This window comes from Cibotium barometz, chromosome 21 (genome assembly GCF_041138505.1).
Source record: "Cibotium barometz isolate CiBa-2024 chromosome 21, ASM4113850v1, whole genome shotgun sequence".
NCBI lineage: Eukaryota > Viridiplantae > Streptophyta > Polypodiopsida > Cyatheales > Cibotiaceae > Cibotium > Cibotium barometz.
Window position 1 is genome coordinate 31041769 of NC_141066.1, and position 19165 is coordinate 31060933.

General features: G+C 45.0%; 1 protein-coding gene across 3 annotated transcripts in view; it reads left to right on the forward strand.

Moving 5' to 3' along the window:
* Positions 1-19165, forward strand: part of LOC147627072 (nicotinate phosphoribosyltransferase 1-like) — a 39977-nt gene that overhangs the window by 5522 nt on the left and 15290 nt on the right. The window lies entirely within an intron of this gene.

The following is a 19165-nucleotide window of genomic DNA, read 5'->3' on the forward strand; positions in this document are numbered from 1 at the left end:
ATTTCAGTCATTGGGAGTGTGTAGAAGAGCGATTAGCATCCGGAAACAGTCTTGGAAGCTTGAAAATCACCTTAGCAAGCTTGGAAATGGAGTTGGGAAGGAGAATGTGCAGAAAATGCAGCCCATCAGCCCTCATGAAGGAGGCGCCAATCTCTAGAGAGAGGAGGAGGAGTGAGGTGGTGAGTTGTCCAGTGTAGGTGGGAGGCAGGTGCATTGTGGAGCAAGCTAGAGTGGACACATGGCTGGTTACTCCCTTTGTACAAAGGGGATAAGGTCTAGGCGGTGGACATTGGGTTATGTCCACCTCTGGACATCAGTGTGTGTGAACACCGGCTGGTCATAATTTATAAGTGAGTTTTGGTCGCCCAAAACTTAATGAAGTGTGTACACACTCACTCATAAATTAGTGCTAACTCCTAAGGCTAGGTTTATGACCAATACTTACCACCTGTCACATGCCACATAACCATGTCAGCAGACAGTTTCACATGCATGGTTCGCGGCGGGCGGGCGTCCCCTTACCCGGATTGGTCAAGCGAGCATGAAAACAGCATGCAATTTCAATTGCAAGTAAGCACATAAAGATGCTATGCAATACAGCATTGGTATGGACAATCCCCGTTCATGAGACTATACCAAAATCGACGTGCTCCAGGCAAGTACACGAGGTACCAGACCCAATGGAACACCAATCTACCAAGCATTTCCGGGCATGTACACAGAGGCACAAGTCCCAACGGAAAGCCAAGTCCACAGTATCACATGAGTGGCATCAATCCTCGGCATGTACAACTGCCATGGACACCAGTCCAATGTACATACATGATAAGAAAGCACGGGTGGACCAATTGGGTGGCCAAATGGTGACACTCTCTAATCTGGACGAGGAAGATCATGATGCTCAAGCATCGTCCTCGCCATCTCCACCACAGTCTTGTTTTTGCGTTCTTCTACTCCATTCTCTGATGGCGAACCTGTATTGGCCAGTTCCCTCTTGATGCCATGATCTGCACAAAATCTCACGAAAGCATTTGAAGAGAATTCACCTCCTTTGTCAGCCCGGAGAGTCTTCACCTGCAATTCAGACTCTTTCTCCACCATCACATGCCACTCCTTGAACCGAGCAAAGGCTTGGTCCTTCTGAGAAAGGAAATAGACCCATGTGAATCTGGAACAAACATCAACAAGCAGCATGAAGTATAGAGAACCTCCCAAGGCTGGTGTTTGCATAGGTCTCACAAGCTAGTGTGTACCAACTCCAATGGTTTTGAAGCCCGCCTGGAAGCTTGCTTCGGAAAGGATTCTCTGTGTTGCTTACCACGTATGCAAGAACTGCAGCGTCCTTGCCTGCTGCTGACATCTGGCAAGCCAACCACCATCTGTTCCCGGAAAGCTCGGCGCAGCGCCTCCACATTTAAGTGGCCAAACCGAAAGTGCCACAAGTCACCAACCTGAGAACCTGTCAACGAGGAAGTGCGGAGAGTTTGTAGATACCATTCTCCACGACGCCTTTCCAAACAACCTGGCCAGTCTCGCGGTCCCGTAGAGCAACTAAATGCTCCTCAAACTCCACCCGGAAGCCAGTCTTGCATACCTCATGCACTGACAATAGATGAAAACCAAGTGCTGGGACGTAACGAACACGAGAGGAATGCTTACTCCTCTTGCCGTCGGGAATGATATCCATTCGGCCCTCACTGTGTATCGGAATTGTGGAATTGTCGCCAATGAAAATGCAACCTGACTGCCGTTTCAGATCCAAAAAGAAGTCACGGGAAGGAGTCATGTGCCTGGAAGTACCACTGTCGAGAATCCACTCCCGAGTATCCTTTGCGGTGAAGCCAACTGCCTCCTCGCCTCCCTCGAAGAAGATGAAGCATGTGAGTCCATCATCTCTAAGTGCACAAAGGCTAGAGTCTTTGCAGCTGAAGCTGAAGAATCAGCACTCTTTCCAGTCCGCTTAGGACACTTCCTCCAATAGTGGCCTTTCTCGCCACAATCATTGCAGGTCCTCTTGGCCTTCAGTTTTTCTCGGTCTGCGTCAGGCTTCTTCTTAGAAGTCTTCTCCGATGAAGCCTTCCCTTTGCCCTTGTTGTTGTTATTCCGGCCTTTCGACCGTTAGCCAGTTAAGGCCTCCGAACCTCCGCCTTGTGGAGGGTTCGTGAATCTTTCCTCTTGGTCCAACACCATGAGCACAAGCTCCTCCCATGTGATAGTGCTGAGCCTGCCACTGGTAATCAAAGAAGAGTAAAATGCTGAGTACTGAGAGGGCAAATGTGACAGCAACGTGATGGCCATATCCTCCTCGCGATGACTTTGCAGGATTCATCACCCGCATCTGTACTTCCAAGGAGATCCTCTTCATGGGCGATACCTTGCTATAGAGAGAAGCCAAATGCTGCCATATACCTCTGGCCAGTGTCATATGCTTGATATGATTGATTACCTGTGGTGTGCGGTTGAGGAAAATGAAAGAACGGACCCTGGCATTGACACGATCCCATAACTGTGCCTGTGCCTCACGTTCCTTCCGAATCGAGGGTAACTCCCCTTCCTCTAACTCCGGCCGTGGAACCCCAACAACAATGAAATCAGCAAGGTCGTAAGACTCCAAAACAGATTCCATCATTACCTTCCATATGCCATAGTTGTTCCCGTCCAACTGACAGTCCACTGGGAACGTGGGGAGTGTCGGGATCTTCACATGCTTCTCAGCCATCTCAAGTAAATCTGCCATTGCGGGGGTGTAACTGAAAAGGGTGGGTGGGTGGGAAGAATGAAGAACTAAACCTGCAAGTGGCTGTCCAGCAAATCAGCCCGCCTTCCTCTTGCTTCTCTTCCCGTACGGTCCAAAACAGTCCACCAATCAGCAACAAAACAGCCCCCCTCTTGCTCACATAGTTCCCAAGATCTTCCTAAAGCCTAGAGCTTTGATACCATGTCAGAATATGCAGTGGAGATGAAGACAAGATCTGAAAACACAAGAGCAAGTGAACTGCAGAAAAACACAACAATAGAGAGGGAGAGAGAGAGGCATGTAACTCTGCTATATACACAAGAAATCCCGAAATACAGAATATGAAGTGTAGGGGCCATTTTATATGGCCCCTATGATCCAGTCGGCCAGCACATAAGGCAGCCGACAGCACTCTGAAGGTATCCGACCTGCAATATCTCCAGTCGGCCAGCACTCAGAGTGAGTTGTGGAGAAGCAAGAGCAGTCAGCCATCACAACTGGGTCATCCAAGAGCCACACGACAGCCTCCCACACCAGAAAAATAGGGAAAAATATGGAGAGTGGGGAAAAATGAGAAAACACCTAAATCGGGCGGGCACACCCACAACAGAGGCCCTGGTGTAAATATACAAACAGGAGATGACTGCTAACACCTCCAGCCGTTGGGGCCGGCTCTTCTTGAGTAGCCTCTACCTTGTCTATCAGTTGTTGCGCCACTGATGACTGCCCTCTGCTGGTTGTCATTTCCATCTTGTAGTGCCCAAGACAACCACCCCTGGCAGTGGTCCACGTTAGTTGCACACTCGTGCTCTCCGGTTTTTCTACGCGGCAACGTTTTCTCACCATCATTTCAAACCTTAATATTTAAGCAATAGTGAGAGCATCAAATCCACATCAGCAACATCATCATCAACAAATTGGCAATTTCAAAGAAAAATTAGGGTTTTTAGAATTTGGTCCTTTTTCAAATCAAGGTGATAATCCTTTAATTAAACTCTGCCTCCCAAAATTTGAAAAATTGTTGGATAAAATTGATGAATACGTGGGGATGATGGATAATTTATGAAGCATAACCTTAGGAAAAATGTGTGCAAAGGTCAAAGTTGTAATCACCAACAAGTAGTAAACTCTCAAAAAGGATTCATCCAAGTAAGTGGAAGCAACTCGTGAGGAATCTGGTAGGTGAGAGATCATGGGTGAGAGAATATAGCCGGTTGACAGCTCACTTTACGGGTGAATTAAGCAAGATTAGGGTTACCTAATCAGATGTACTCAAAGCCTATATAATGAGGCTCACATTCATGAATAAATATCTCTCGTATTTTATATCACTATGCTGGTCATTTGCTGATTACTTTTCTTATTGCTAATCACTTAATTATATGCATGCTTAGGCTTAATCCACCATGTTAATGCTTGTCTTTGATCCACCATGAACTTCAACGTGGTATCAGAGCCTCTGTCTTCACCAACTGAGGCATCATTCGCACTTGTGTAGACCTGTGCATGACTACTTTGCTTATTGCTAATCACTTAATTATGTGCATGCTTAGGCTTAATCCACCATGTTAATGCTTGTCTTTGATCCACCATAAACTTCAGCATGGTATTAGAGAGCCTGTCTTCGCCAGCTGAGCCATCATCCGTCTTTTTTTGGAAAAGAACAGGTGCCCCCGGGGCGTACGAATCCTTGCTCAATGAGTTGGGAAAGTTGCTCTTTAAGTTCGATGGCTTCAGGAAGGGACATTTTATAGGGCGTTTTTGAGACGGGTTGAGCTCCAGGGATCACCTCGATTTCATGATCGACTTCTCGAGGAGGCGGTAGCCCTGTAAGCTCGTCAGGGAAGATGTCAGAGAATTCTTGGAGCCAAGAGAGTTCTGTCTCCATACTAGGTTCAATGGCTTTGTTAAGCTTGACTAAAAAAACTTGCTGACCCTTACGTGTTCCCTTGAGAAGATGTTTTGCCTTGACTACCCTAGGTTTAGGTTTTCCTGTTATCCCCTGAACAGATGTTACTTGGCCATGCTCATTTTCAAAAGTGATACTCCCCTGGTTACAATGAATGCTAGCTTTGTTTGCAATTAACCAATCCATCCCAAGGATTCCATCATAAATTCCTAATGGCAAGACTCTAAAGTGACCATGAGTTTGCTCATTACTCAACTCAAAATCAAGCTTCCCTATAGAGTGGCGAGATACTACTTCTTTCCCACTGGCTAATTCTACAGTCATCCTTCTAGCTGTTTTTTGACTCAAGTTTAATTTTTGCAAGCACCTGGGAGAAAGAAATGAATGGGTACTGCCACAATCAATCAAAAGCTCAAATGGCTTACCGTGATGAGTGGCTGGGGTTTGGATTACACCAAATTGTTTATTCGGACCTTGGTGTTCTACTACTCAATGGACAGTGGCACGCTCTTCTTCAGCCATTTCCAAGGTCGGTTCTTCACTTATAACACAGGCGGTTCTAGCAACTGCTCCTCCGCGGCCTTTGCCACGCCCACCGCCTCTTGCACCTTGGTTGATAGGGGTTCCACGGCCTTGATTTCCTCTGCTACCTTGGGGAAATGATGTTGCCATTTTGGGACAGTTGGCTCTAAAGTGTCCTGGCTCATTGCACTCAAAACAGAGAGGGCCTTCTCTGGAAGAAGCAGTATACGAGCGGGGGACAAAAGAATTGCCTTGTCACCCTCTGTTGTAGTAGGGGAAATTCTGTTGGGGTTTCTTGTAGGATTGATCTTTAGGATTTGCCTCAGGGTAAGATCTCTTTTGATGCTTAGGTTTGTCAGTCTTCATTTCTTTCACAAGGGGCTTTGCTCGTATGAGAGCATCCTGTAATGTGCTTGGCCTCATTGCTTCAAGGCGGGAATCTAAGGGTTCATTTAGCCCTTGGCAGAAACGAGCCACTTGCTGGGAAGTAGTCATAGCTGGGGCGTACTTCCGAAGAGTGATAAATTTGGAATAGTAGTCCTCAAGAGTTAAGTTGCACTGCCTAAGACTAAAAAACTCATTCATCTTTATGGATTCATGGGATGGGGGAAGATATCTTTCCTTCACTGCCTGCTTGATGTCTTCCCACGTTTGAGAATGCTCGGTGACCTCCTTGTCACGGCACCACTGTTTCCACCAGAGTTTAGCATCTCTGATGAGGCGAAACCGTGCAAGCATAGACTGATTTGCTACTCCAGTACCGGCGGCAGAGAAATAATCGTCCATCGCCTCAATCCAGACTTCAACATCCTTCTCAACCTTTGAACCTTCTCCTTTAAAGGAGGGAGGTTGCATTTGCTTGAGCAGGAGCTTCTTCTCCTGGGTATCAGTGTAAAGCGCATTGGGAAGTGGAGGATGATCGTCTTGGCCAACATTGTAAAACAATTTTAAGATTACAAGATTCATATTTGCACAACGCTTATTTTTGGAGAGTAAAACATTGAAATTACTTTATTTCCAAATATTTACAAGGACGAGTTTTATTACAAAGATCTGAGACTAATATAATTAGTCTTATTTGCTATCAAGGGAAATTCCTAGGCTTGACTATGACATAAGGGTAGAGCGGTCCACATAGGTGAAATATGGGGGTTCCGCTGTAGTTTCTAAGACTCTAAAAAGTGATGGTAAGGGTGGTAGACTCTGAATGGGGTAGATCCCAACACAGCTACTCTATCAGCAGGTAAGACTTACATCACTTTGTCATACACCCAGCGATCCTAAGGTATGCGAATCCCATCTATAGTCACAGAGGTGTCGGCCCTGGGGGTACCGACGAACCAAAATAAACGGATCATCTTTAACTTTTCAATCCAACGAATCCGCTTAAGGTCGGTGGTGAGGTTCCCAATTTGATCTGCTCGGATGAAGAAATATCTCAGCCCACAACTCCAGAAATCTCTACCCCATCCTCTTTGAATACGAGAGAAATGAGGGAGGGACATCTTCTCTAGTATCTACACTATGGTGTCGCGGAACTCAAAATTCGAGGAGTGACTAGCAGTCTCGAAGATGCATTGGAAAACTAGAAACTTGGAGTAGGCATCTTCCTCTTCCTACAATCATTCAAACATCAATTCAACTTATTTGTTTTAGTAAGATGTTTTTATTAATTAGCATTATGTTAGGTAAAACATTCATTACAAAACAGTCCTTAAATGGCAATTCCTAGGAGCTAAACTCGGCTCTGATACCAATTGTAAGGTTCCCCCTTCTAAAATAGGGAAAACACTTAAGATAGTCCACTAAGTCTTAGCTTGGAGAAAATTTCCTATTTATCGACACCTTGACCATATAGAGATTCAAGGATACGATTCATAGGTAAGACCTAGTCCTATTCCACAGGGGAAGCGTGATCTTCTAAAAGTCAAATCACCCATAGGGTAATTTATCATAAATTGGGCAACTACTAGACTTGATTTCTAGAGGCAACGCTTTTTTCCTCATCCATTGAAGGCACAGCCGCTGACCTAGTCTTCTAGAATAGAGTTGCCCAAGAACCTAATTATCTAGCTTAGGACTTTCGCTTAATCTGTTGGAAAGCTACCCGACTAATCGGGTCCACCCGTCCGTAGGATGGTGCCATTGGGGCATTCCGTCCTCCCACTTTCCACCCTACTCACGCGTCAATTGGTTTTCTAATTAATCCTACCACACTGTTTGACATAAATAAACATGTTCCTTAATTATGGCCCTTTTCACAAGGTTTGTTTAAAACAGCCCTTTTACACATTACAATCATGCTAAAGACAAGATATATATATAAAAGTTGATACATGAATCAATTATGTACAAGCCAAACTGGCTCTCTTATTCTTTTCCTTTATTTTGCCGATGATCTAGAATTCGGCCTTCCAGCCTCTACATGCTGGGCAAAACGCTACGGGACCATACACCTCATCGTCGGCCGCCGCTGGCGAGGACTCAAGCCGGCCTGTCGCCCTCTCAGGCTCCATCACTCGATCCTCCCGCCCCTCATAGGGATGTCTGCGCACTAGGGTGGGCTTATTCACCGCACTAGCCTGGGCCCTCAGAACTAGGCAGCATCATAACCTCTCGCCTCAATCGGCGAACCTTATTCTCCCAATGGTATGAGGGATACCTTGGGCCAATCCCGGGCTTTGCTAACGACGCCGCCCGGCTACACAAGCACGGAAAGGAGTTAGCGTTGAAGCCAAGAAAACTGCACTCTTTAAAGATAATAATTTCAATGCAATTTATTGAATACAACATCACACAATTCATAACTTCATACAACTTTATGTCATTACTTTAAAAGGAAAAGATACACATTTATTAGCACTAATAAGAAAATAAATGCTTCTTTACAATATAACCAAGCTAACCTGGCCACCATTTACTTGAGGAGCTTGAAGCGGGAGGGTTGGCGCCGCATCGGGAGCATCTTCCCTTCGGGGCAATATTCTGACGTTTTCAGGATGGGGCCATTTTGGATGTCGACTTGTAGAGCTCACTGCTGTGGTCGAAACGCTTTAGTCGGATCTCAATTCTGAGATCGTTTGCTCACCGAGCGTATGAACTCTATCTAAAGGCAAAAATCCCTTATTAAAGTCTACGCAAATTGGGGGAGGGGGGGGATTGAGAGATGTCCTTAAGACCAAAAACGTGGAGGAGGGCTGAGAGGGCTGTTGTAAGTCTATTCACGGGGGGAGGGGGGAGGGGGAGAACAATTAAGGACACTGCCTCCTAGCAAGAGGGGGATGGAGGAAAATTGACTTGTCTGCAAAGAGGCAAATGAGGGGGTGTGATAGGGGCGGCTGCAAGGGCGGCTGTACTGCAGCAAGTACGCTACGCAGGGACGGATGGCGGTACGGACGGCGGCACAACAGGGCATACGCTGCACAGAAATGCGTGTTGCCTGTGGAGCATCCCGAGGGTTTATATAGCTTAGGGGTGGGGGTACGGGCGCTGCGCAAAGCAAGGACGAAAGGACGGTGTACCGTCAAAGGCTATGGATCAGTGGCCTGCATGGGTCTAGGGGAAAGGTACAGTGTCAGTTGTCCGGGGAAGGAGTGGTACGCATGTACCTTATCTGGTCTGGGGCAGCATGGGTGTCCACGTAAGGGTACGTGTGGACCACACAGTGGGCGGCCATTCTTTGGTCCTTGGGCGGCTATCGTACGGGCATCCTAGTAAGTGTGTACGGATCAAATTTTGGGACGGTGCACCCAAATTTGGGACGTCCGCCTCGATTTGCGTGCCGGACCGCCCCGGGGGGCAAGATTTTTTTTTTGTCCGAGAGGTTCTCCTGGTCGTTGGGATTCAGACCATTCGTCAATCGGACGCCCGGTCGTGCATTTATTAAGGTTTAAAGATCGTCGCTTTTTAACTAAAATGACTGAAATTCGCGTATAAGCTTGATCCGGTGTCCATTTTGGATGCTGTAAAATCCCATATTAGGGTAAAATCGCACGCAGATTCCAAATTTGGACTCAGAATTTGAAGATTCTAAGTAGAAATGACTCAAATAATAAAATCATTGATTTTTATACCATGAAAACTCATAAATTTATCTATTACATGGACATTTCTTTATTAGTGAAGATGGGTATGTTACATAAACCTTTATAAGTGAAACTAAGCTAAACTGGGAAAAAAAACCTCCACTAACTGAAGTAAAAAGTGCCCCAGTAACCTACTGATGATCACTAGCACTCCCCTGGGTGCATACACAGCATAAAACCCAACAAACCCCCCTGAAGTGATATGTGATCACTGTACATCATCCACCAAAAGGAAACAAATTCAAAGCAGTGCGGAATGCTTCGAATTTCGGACGTGGTAGTGCCTTGTGAAGATGTCTGCCACATTCTGATCTGTAGGACAGTAAATCAGACTGATATCACTTGCCTGGAGTCTCTCCCGAACAAAGTGATAGTGAATCTCAATGTGTTTCGTGCGAGCATGAAACACAGGATTCCTGGCTACGGCAATGGCACTTTGACTATCAGTATAGATAGGTGTAGGCTCCTCCACTGAAATATCCATATCAGTCATAAGATGATGCAGCCATAGGCACTCAACGGTAGTAGTGTAGACTGCTCTGTACTCTGCCTCACAAGACGAAGTGGCCACTGTGGTCTGTTTCTTGCTTAGCCAAGAAATACATGAAGAGCCAAGAAAGAAACAATTTCCACTAGTGGAATGTCTGGTATCAGAATCACCAGCCCAATCTGAATCGTTGTAAGCATATAGCTACATGTCACCCCCCTCAGGATAAAGCAATCCAAGAGACAAGGTACCCTGCAAATACCGAAATACACGCTTCACAGCTTGCCAATGTGACAATCGCGGGCTGTGCATGAATCTGCTCAACTGAGATACGGCATACTGAATATCTGGCCATGTAGTACACAAGTAAATAAGGCACCCAACAGCCTGAGCATATGTAGTGGCATCAAATAAAATACTGTCATCTTGTAGTGACAGTTTCATCCCAGGCTCCATACGAGTGCTGATAGGCTTGCAATCCTGAAATTTGAACTTCTCCAGAAGTTTAGCAACATACCGAGATTGCAAGAACCCAATGCCTCTGTTATCCTGCACAAACTGTATGCCCAAATAGTAGTGTACGAGCCCCAAATCAGACATGGCAAATGTCAGTTGCAGTATCTCTTTAAAAGCTGCAATTTTGTCATCATTTGATCCCATGAGCAAAAGATCATCTACATAAAGACTGATGACCAGCAGATCTTTCTCTTCTTTCTTTACATACAAAGTGGCTTCTGATGGACTGTTCACAAAGCCTTGAGTGAGCAGGAAAGCATCTATCTTTGCATACCAAGCTCATGGAGCTTGTTTCAAACCATACAAGGCCTTTTTCAGCCTGCATACTTTCCCTTCATGACCATGTTCTGCAAAACCTATGGGCTGATGTACATAAACTTCCTCCTCGAGGTCCCCATGTAGAAAAGCAGTCTTGATGTCCAACTGATGAACAACCCAACCACGATGTGCAGCCAATGCAATGACACTCGTAAGTGTCGACATACGGGATGTAGGAGCAAATGTCTCCTCATAATCAATGCCCTTCTTCTGTGCATAGCCCTTTGCAACTAGACGGGCTTTGTACCTGTCGATGGATCCATCTGCATGTCTTTTCAACTTATAGACCCACTTAGTACCAATGGCTTTCTTGCCTTTGGGCAGATCAACCAAATCCCATGTTTGATTCTTTTTAATAGAATCAAGTTCATCCTGCATGGCTTTGTTCAAATGCACATTGTCTCGTGCATCCACAAATGAATCAGGCTCATCATCATCCTGTAAACTAGTTGCCATAACCATATTTAAATCCATGATGTGTGCATGCTCATTGGTCCGTGTCTCCCTACGAGTACGGCCAGCAAGAGGAGTCTCTAGATGGCTGTCCTGTAATGTCCTCAAATACCATCTAGGTATATGTCTGACCTGTGGAGCCTGTTGCCCCATATTTGGCTCAACTTCTGGCTCAATCTCCTGCTGAATTTCTGCACCACCTTCATGATTAGCTGGCTGCCCTGCACCTTCATGGGTTGGTTCACCAATTGTGGAATGAAACTCCATAGGTAGCAGGCCTTCAAACACATCATTTTCAGCCTGATTTGCATCATAACTAGCCATGGATAATTCTGATTTTTCATCAAGAATCACAGCCCGACTAGTAAATATCTTCTTGGACAGTGGGTCATATAACCGGTAGCCCTTGCTCTCACGGCTATACCCAACAAAAATACATTTTGTGGCTTTATCATCCAACTTCCTCCTCAACTCTTTGGATATGTGTGCATATGCTAGACACCCAAAAGTACGAAAATGTGATACCGAAGGCTTGCGGCCATGCCAAGCCTCAAAAGGAGTAATGGAAACCAATGTCTTTGTGGGACATCGATTCAAAATATGACAAGCACACATAATAGCTTCCACCCAAAAGATATGTGGTAGCTTCTTCGCCTTTAACATACATCTGGCCATCTCCATGAGTGACCGATTCTTCCTTTCTGCAATCCCATTTTGCTGTGGAGTATAAGGAGTAGTATACTGATGCTTGATACCTCTACTCTCAAGAAAGGAATTCAACATGTGTGACACATATTCCCCCCCTCGGTCAGAACGGAGTCTTAACCTTGCATCCTTACTCTGTTTCAGCAAGTGCTACAAAGGCCAAAAAATGCATCATATACCTATGATTTCCGTGTCAACGGATAGACCTAGCATAAACGAGAGAAGTCATCAATAAATGTAGAAGTCATTAATAAATGTAGCAAAATAGAAGCAACCTCCTAATGACTTCGTCTGCATGGGACCACAAAGATCAGTGTATAAGCTACAACTTTGCAGTTGCTCGTAGAGCCTGATCACGTGGAAAGGAAAACCGATGCATTTTTCCCAAAATACTTCCTTCACATATCCCGCAGGGGGAGCGTGGTCTTCTACTAATCAAATCACCCATAGGGTAATTGATCATAATTTGGGCAACTACTAGTCTTGATTCCTAGAGACAATGCTTTTTTTCCTCATCCATGCAAGGCACAGCCACTGGCCTAGTCTTCTAAAATAGAATTGCCCAAGAACCTAATTATTTAGCGTAGGGCTTTCACTTAATCTGTTTGAAAGCTACTCGACTAATCGGGTCCACCCGTCCGTAGGATGGTGCCATCGCGGCATTCCATCCTCCCACTTTCCTCCCTACTCACGTGTCAATTTGTTTTCTAATTAATCCTACCACACTGTTTAACATAAATAAACATGTTCCTTAATTTAAGCCCTTTTCACAAGGTTTGTTTAAGACAGCCTTTTTACACAATACAATCATGCCAAAGACAAGATATATATAAAGTTTATACATGAATCAATTTCATACGGCCAAATCGGCTCTCTTATTCTTTTCCTTTATACCGCCGATGATCTAGAATTCGGCCTTCCAGCCTCTACATGCTGGGCAAAACCCTACGGGACCATACACCTCATCGTCGGCCGCTGGCGAGGACTCAAGCCGGCCTGTTGCCCTCTCAGGCTCTATCGCTCGATCCTCCTGTCCCTCAGAGGGATGTCTGCGCACTAGGGTGGGCTTATTCACCGCACTAGCCTGGGCCCTCAGAACTAGGCAGCATCATAACCTCTCACCTCAATCGGCGAACCTTATTCTCCCAATGGTATGAGGGATACCTTGGGCCAATCCCGGGCTTTGCTAACGACGCCGCCCGGCTACACAAGCACGGAACGGAGTTAGCGTTGAAGCCAGGAAAACTGTACTCTTTAAAGATAACAATTTCAATGCAATTTATTGAATACAACATCACACAATTCATAACTTCATACACCTTTGTCATTACTTTAAAAGGAAAAGATACACATTTATTAGCACTAATAAGAAAATAAATGCTTCTTTAAAATATAACCAAGCTAACCTGGCCACCATTTACTTGAGGAGCTTGAAGCGGGAGGGTTGGAGCCGCATCGGGAGCATCTTCCCTGATTTCGTTGTTGCGTGCTCCTCTCGGGGCAATATTCTGACGTTTTCGGGATGGGGCCATTTTGGATGTCGACTTGTAGAGCTCGCTGCTGCGGTCGAAACGCTTCAGTCGGATCTCAATTCTGAGATCGTTTGCTCACCGTATGAGTAAAAGACTATAGCGTATGAACTCTATCTAAAGGCAAAAATCCCTTATTAAAGTCTACGCAAATGGGGGGGGGGGGGAATTGAGAGATGTCCTTAAGACCAAAAACGTGGAGGAGGACTGAGAGGGCTGCTGTAAGTCTATTCACACGGGGGGGAGGGGTGGGAGAACAGTTAAGGACACTGCCTCCTAGCAAGAGGGGGATGGAGGAAAATTGGCTTGTCTGCAAAGAGACAAATGAGGGGGTGTGAGAGGGGTGGCTGCAGCAAGTACGCTACGGCGGTACGGACGGCGGCACAACAGGGCATACGCTGCACGGAAATGCGTGCTACCTGTGGAGCATCTCGGAGGTTTATATAGCTGAGGGGTGGGGATACGGGCGCTGCGCAAAGCAAGGACGAAAGGACCGTGTACCGTAAAAGGCCATGGATCAGTGGTCTGCATGGGTCCAGGGGAAAGGTACGGTGTCAGTTGTCCGGGGAAGGAGTGGTACGCATGTACCTTATCTGGTCTGGGGCAGCATGGGTGTCCACGTAAGGGTACGTGTGGACCACACAGTGGGCGGCCATCCTTTGGTCCTTGGGCGGCCATCGTACGGGCGTCCTAGTAAGTGTGTACGGATCAAATTTTGGGACGGGATACCCAAATTTAGGGCGTCCGCCTTGATTTGCGTGCCGGACCGCCCCGGGGAGCAAATTTTTTTTTTTTTTGGTCCGGGAGGTTCTCCTGGTCGTTGGGGTTCAGACCGTTCGTCAATCGGACGCCCGGTCGTGCATTTATTAAGGTTTAAAGGTCGTCGCTTTTTAACTAAAATGACTGAAATTCGCGTATAAGCCTTATCCGGTGTCCGTTTTGGATGCCCTAAAATCCCATATTAGGGTAAAATCGCACGCAGATTCCAAATTTAGACTCAGAATTTGAAGATTCTAAGTAGAAATGACTCAAATAATAAAATCATTGATTTTTATACCATGAAAACTCATAAATTTATCTATTACATGGACATTTCTTTATTAGTGAAGAAGGGTATGTTACATCAGCTGGAAGGCCGAATTCTAGATCATCGGCGGTATAAAGGAAAAGAATAAGAGAGCCGATTTGGCTGTATGAAATTGATTCATGTATAAACTTTATATATATCTTGTCTTTGGCATGATTGTATTGTGTAAAAAGGCTGTCTTAAACAAACCTTGTGAAAAGGGCTTTAATTAAGGAACATGTTTATTTATGTTAAACAGTGTGGTAGGATTAATTAGAAAACAAATTGACGCGTGAGTAGGGGGGAAAGTGGGAGCATGGAATGCCGCGATGGCACCATCTTACGGACGGGTGGACCCGATTAGTCGGGTAGCTTTCCAACAGATTAAGTGAAAGCCCTACGCTAAATAATTAGGTTCTTGGGCAATTCTATTTTAGAAGACTAGGCCACCGGCTGTGCCTTGCATGGATGAGGAAAAAAAGCGTTGTCTCTAGGAATCAAGACTAGTAGTTGCCCAAATTATGATCAATTACCCTATGGGTGATTTGATTAGTAGAAGACCACGCTCCCCCTGCGGGATAGAATTAGGTCTTACCTATGAATCGTATCCTTGAATCTCTGCATGGTCAAGGTATCGATGAGTAGGAAATTTTCTCCAAGATAAGACTTAGTGGACTATCTTAAGTGTTTCCCCTATTTTGGAAGGGGGAAACCTTACAAGTGGTATCAGAGCCGATCTTAGTTCCTAGGATTTGTTTTTCAAAGGTGAATTAGCCCACCCTAGTGCGCAGACATCCCTCTTAGGGGCGGGAGGATCGAGCGATGGAGCCTGAGAGGGCGACATGCGGGCTTGAGTCCTCGCCAGCGGCCAACGATGAGGTGTATGATCCCGTGGGGTTTTGCCCAGCATGTAGAGGCTGGAAGGCCGAATTCTAGATTATCGGCGGTATAAAGGAAAAGAATAAGAGAGCCGATTTGGCTGTATGGAATTGATTCATGTATAAACTTTATATATATCTTGTCTTTGGCATGATTGTATTGTGTAAAAGGGCTGTTTTAACAAATGTGAAAAGGACCATAATTAAGGAACATGTTTATTTATGTCAAACAGTGTGGTAGGATTAATTAGAAAACCCATTGACGCGTGAGTAGGGTGGAAAGTGGGAGGACGAAATGCCCCAATGGCACCATCCTACGGACGGGTGGACCCGATTAGTCGGGTAGCTTTCCAACAGATTAAGTGAAAGCCCTAAGCTAGATAATTAGGTTCTTGGGCAACTCTATTCTAGAAGACTAGGTCAGCGGCTGTGCCTTGCATGGATGAGGAAAAAAGCGTTGCCTCCAGAAATCAAGTCTAGTAGTTGCCCAATTTATGATAAATTACTCTATGGGTGATTTGACTTTTAGAAGATTACGCTTTCCCTGTGGGATAGGACTAGGTCTTACTTATGAATCGTATCCTTGAATCTCTACATGGTCAAGGTGTCGATAAATAGGAAATTTTCTCCAAGCTAAGACTTAGTGGACTATCTTAAGTGTTTCCCCTATTTTAGAAGGGGGAACCTTACAATTGGTATCAGAGTAGGGTGGAAAGTGGGAGGACAGAATGCCCCGATGGCACCATCCTACGGACGGGTGGACCCGATTAGTCGGGTAGCTTTCCAACAGATTAAGTGAAAGCCCTAAGCTAGATAATTAGGTTCTTGGGCAACTCTATTCTAGAAGACTAGGTCAGCGACTGTGCCTTGCATGGATGAGGAAAAAAGCGTTGCCTCTAGAAATCAAGTCTAGTAGTTGTCCAATTTATGATAAATTACCCTATGGGTGATTTGACTTTTAGAAGATCACGCTTCCCCTGTGGGATAGGACTAGGTCTTACCTATGAATCGTATCCTTGAATCTCTACATGGTCAAGGTGTCGATAAATAGGAAATTTTCTCCAAGCTAAGACTTAGTGGACTATCTTAAGTGTTTCCCCTATTTTAGAAGGGGGAACCTTACAGTTTATAAGTGGTTTGGTCCACCTGGCACTATTTATGGCCGGACCATGTGAACACACTATTAGGTCACATCTTTTATGTGGCTATTGTACTTCATTTTATCATCATCAATATATGAGTAGTCGTGTTTCCTCTCTCACTCTCACGCCTCCTGTTGAAGTGCCTTCCAAAACCCTAACCCTAACAGCCATTACCCACACGCAACATTTTTACTGGTTTTATTCAGCATTTAATGCTGATTCACAGTCGTGGGCAGAAAAGTGAACTGGCCGCCTAGATAAGAGCTGCTGCTTATGAGAAGTATAAATAGGAGAGCCACAATCCCATTGTGTTATCTCATCATTCATCAAGTGCTCAAGCAAACCAGGGCTAGCTAGGCCAGCCAAGAAGTTGCTAAAGCAAAGGGGTGGAGGACTGTAGGTCAAGGGCAGAGAGTTCTCAGCCAAGAAAGGTCAAGATTTTTGTATTTTCTTTTCAGATTTACATCATTCTAATAAAGCAAATACACCATCCATGGTGGGGGCCCTACAGAGGGCATTTGGGACTCAATACTGTGTCCTCTCCAGCTCTCCCTCTCTCTCTCTCTCTCTATTTTTTGCACATCTTCATTTAATTTTGTGCGTTAATTCTGTCGTGAAAAGTGTGCTGATTTCTGAGCATTGAAGTTAACCGATCTCCCCCGAAGCTTCCGCATGTTACACATTGTGGGATAGCAAGGATGGGGTTAAGTGATCAGTTTATCTATCACATAGATGGAAAAAACACTTCAAACGAAGCTTGGGAAGAGTTGGCCATATTGTTTGGTGCTCAAGCTAAGAGCTCCAAGATTAGCCTTCTAATTCAATTCTTTGAACTAAGTTAAATAGGGGAGAGCCTCTTGCCTCTCACTTAAATTTGATGAGAAGCCTAACCACACAGCTTGCAGGGATTAACTTAACTATGGAAGAAGATGTATGCATTGCATTATTGTTAAAAAGTCTGCAGCATAGTCACTACCCTCACCAACTTGCCTTCTCCAACACTAGTTGACATCACTGCAGCCCTTTTGGAAGAGGAAAAGAAGATCAAAAGGCAAAAACTTTGCCTATATTCCAAGATGAGGCCTACTTCACAAAGAAGTACTTCAACAAGGGATCTACATTGAAGCCAACATTCAAAGACAATGGAGCGAGTAAGTGCCACTTCTGCGGTAAGCCTGGACACTTAGAGAGAGATTGTTATACCAAGAAGAGGGTATATGCAAACCTGGTGGAGGACGAAGATGAAGAAGAATCTGCTAATGTTGTGGCTTCTCACAAGGCCAATTTTGTTGACATTGATTGGGCCCTCTAAGTGCTCATATGTAAATCATATATGCCAATTGTATCCTCTCATTTGTACACCAATAGGCCATAATTGGAGTGAGATCTTAGGAGTCTAATGTTGCCAATGCAACTGGAGTGAGTTTTAGGTTGGGGTCATAGGTGTTGTCACTGTTGAGAGTGGGCAAGCCATGAAGCTTCCCATGGACTACTGCTAGGGTTGCGGGTCATCAATTTGAGGGAGGGATTGCTCGATAAAATTGATGAATACATGGGGATGAGGGATAATATATGAAGCATAACTTAGGGGAAATGTGTGCAAAGGTCAAAGTTGTAATCACCAAGGAGTAAACTCTCAAAAGGATTCATCCAAGTAGGTGGAAGCAACTCGAGAGGAACCTGGTAGGTGAGAGATCATGGGTGAGAGAATATAGCTAGTTGACAGCTCACTTTACGAGCTAGAATCAGGGAGAGAATGTGGGAGCATCTCATTAGTGAATTAAGCAAGATTAGGGCTACCTAATTAGATGTACACAAAGCCTATACAATCTGGTTGTACTCAAAGCCTATATAATGAAGCTCACATTCATGAATAAATATCTCTTGCATTTTATATCATTATGTTGGTCATTTGCTGATTACTTTGCTTATTGCTAATCACTTAATTATGTGAATGCTTAAGCTTAATCCACCATGTTAATGCTTGTCTCGGTGAGACCTCCTCTGTGATGGTCCGCACAAGCACTGAATGCGCCTTCGAGTCTAAATTCTCCTAGTCTTGTAATTCCGCAACGAATTTATCCTCTTGATCTTGAGTCCATCTCCTAGAGTTCTAAGGACGCTCGGGCTTCCTCTCAATGCCCTGAACAATATCCCACAAACCCTTGTGGATGAACGAGATCCACATTTGAAGCTTCCAATGGGCATAGTTAGGTCCTTTCAACTTGTCATCCTTGTTCGTATAGGGGGGAGCCATATCCACAGCAACAAGAAACACAAAACTCAGCTCTCCAAGACTTCCAACGAAGCGAGGCTCTAATTCTAACATCTTGGTCCCCATCTTGGCTTGTAATGAAATATAGATATCCATTTTCAGCTTCTGTTGTTAGCTAGATGTTTCATGCCAGCATGCATGATCTATAAACCCTTGATGTGTGTCATAGGTCCTTGTGGTCTTTTGCAAGATGTTAATATAATTTGCTCCTCCCTCTCCCTCTCCCTCTCCCCCTCCCTCTCCCTCTTTCTCCCACCCACCCCACAGTAGTGAACCAGAGCCCTGTATGAGATTTATCTCCACATTATAGAGTACTTTGTACTTTTTTTTCTTTTGAGATGTCCGTTGAGACATGATGATGATGTACACAGGTTTTGTCTCATAGGCCGTTTTTTGGCCTTCAGAAGACGTTAATAAAATCTTTCTTTCTCTCTCTCTTTCTCTCTCTGTCTCTCTCTCTCTCTCTCTCACACACACACACACACACACACACACACACACACACACACGTGCGCGCGCGCACACCCTCCCCCTCCTATTATG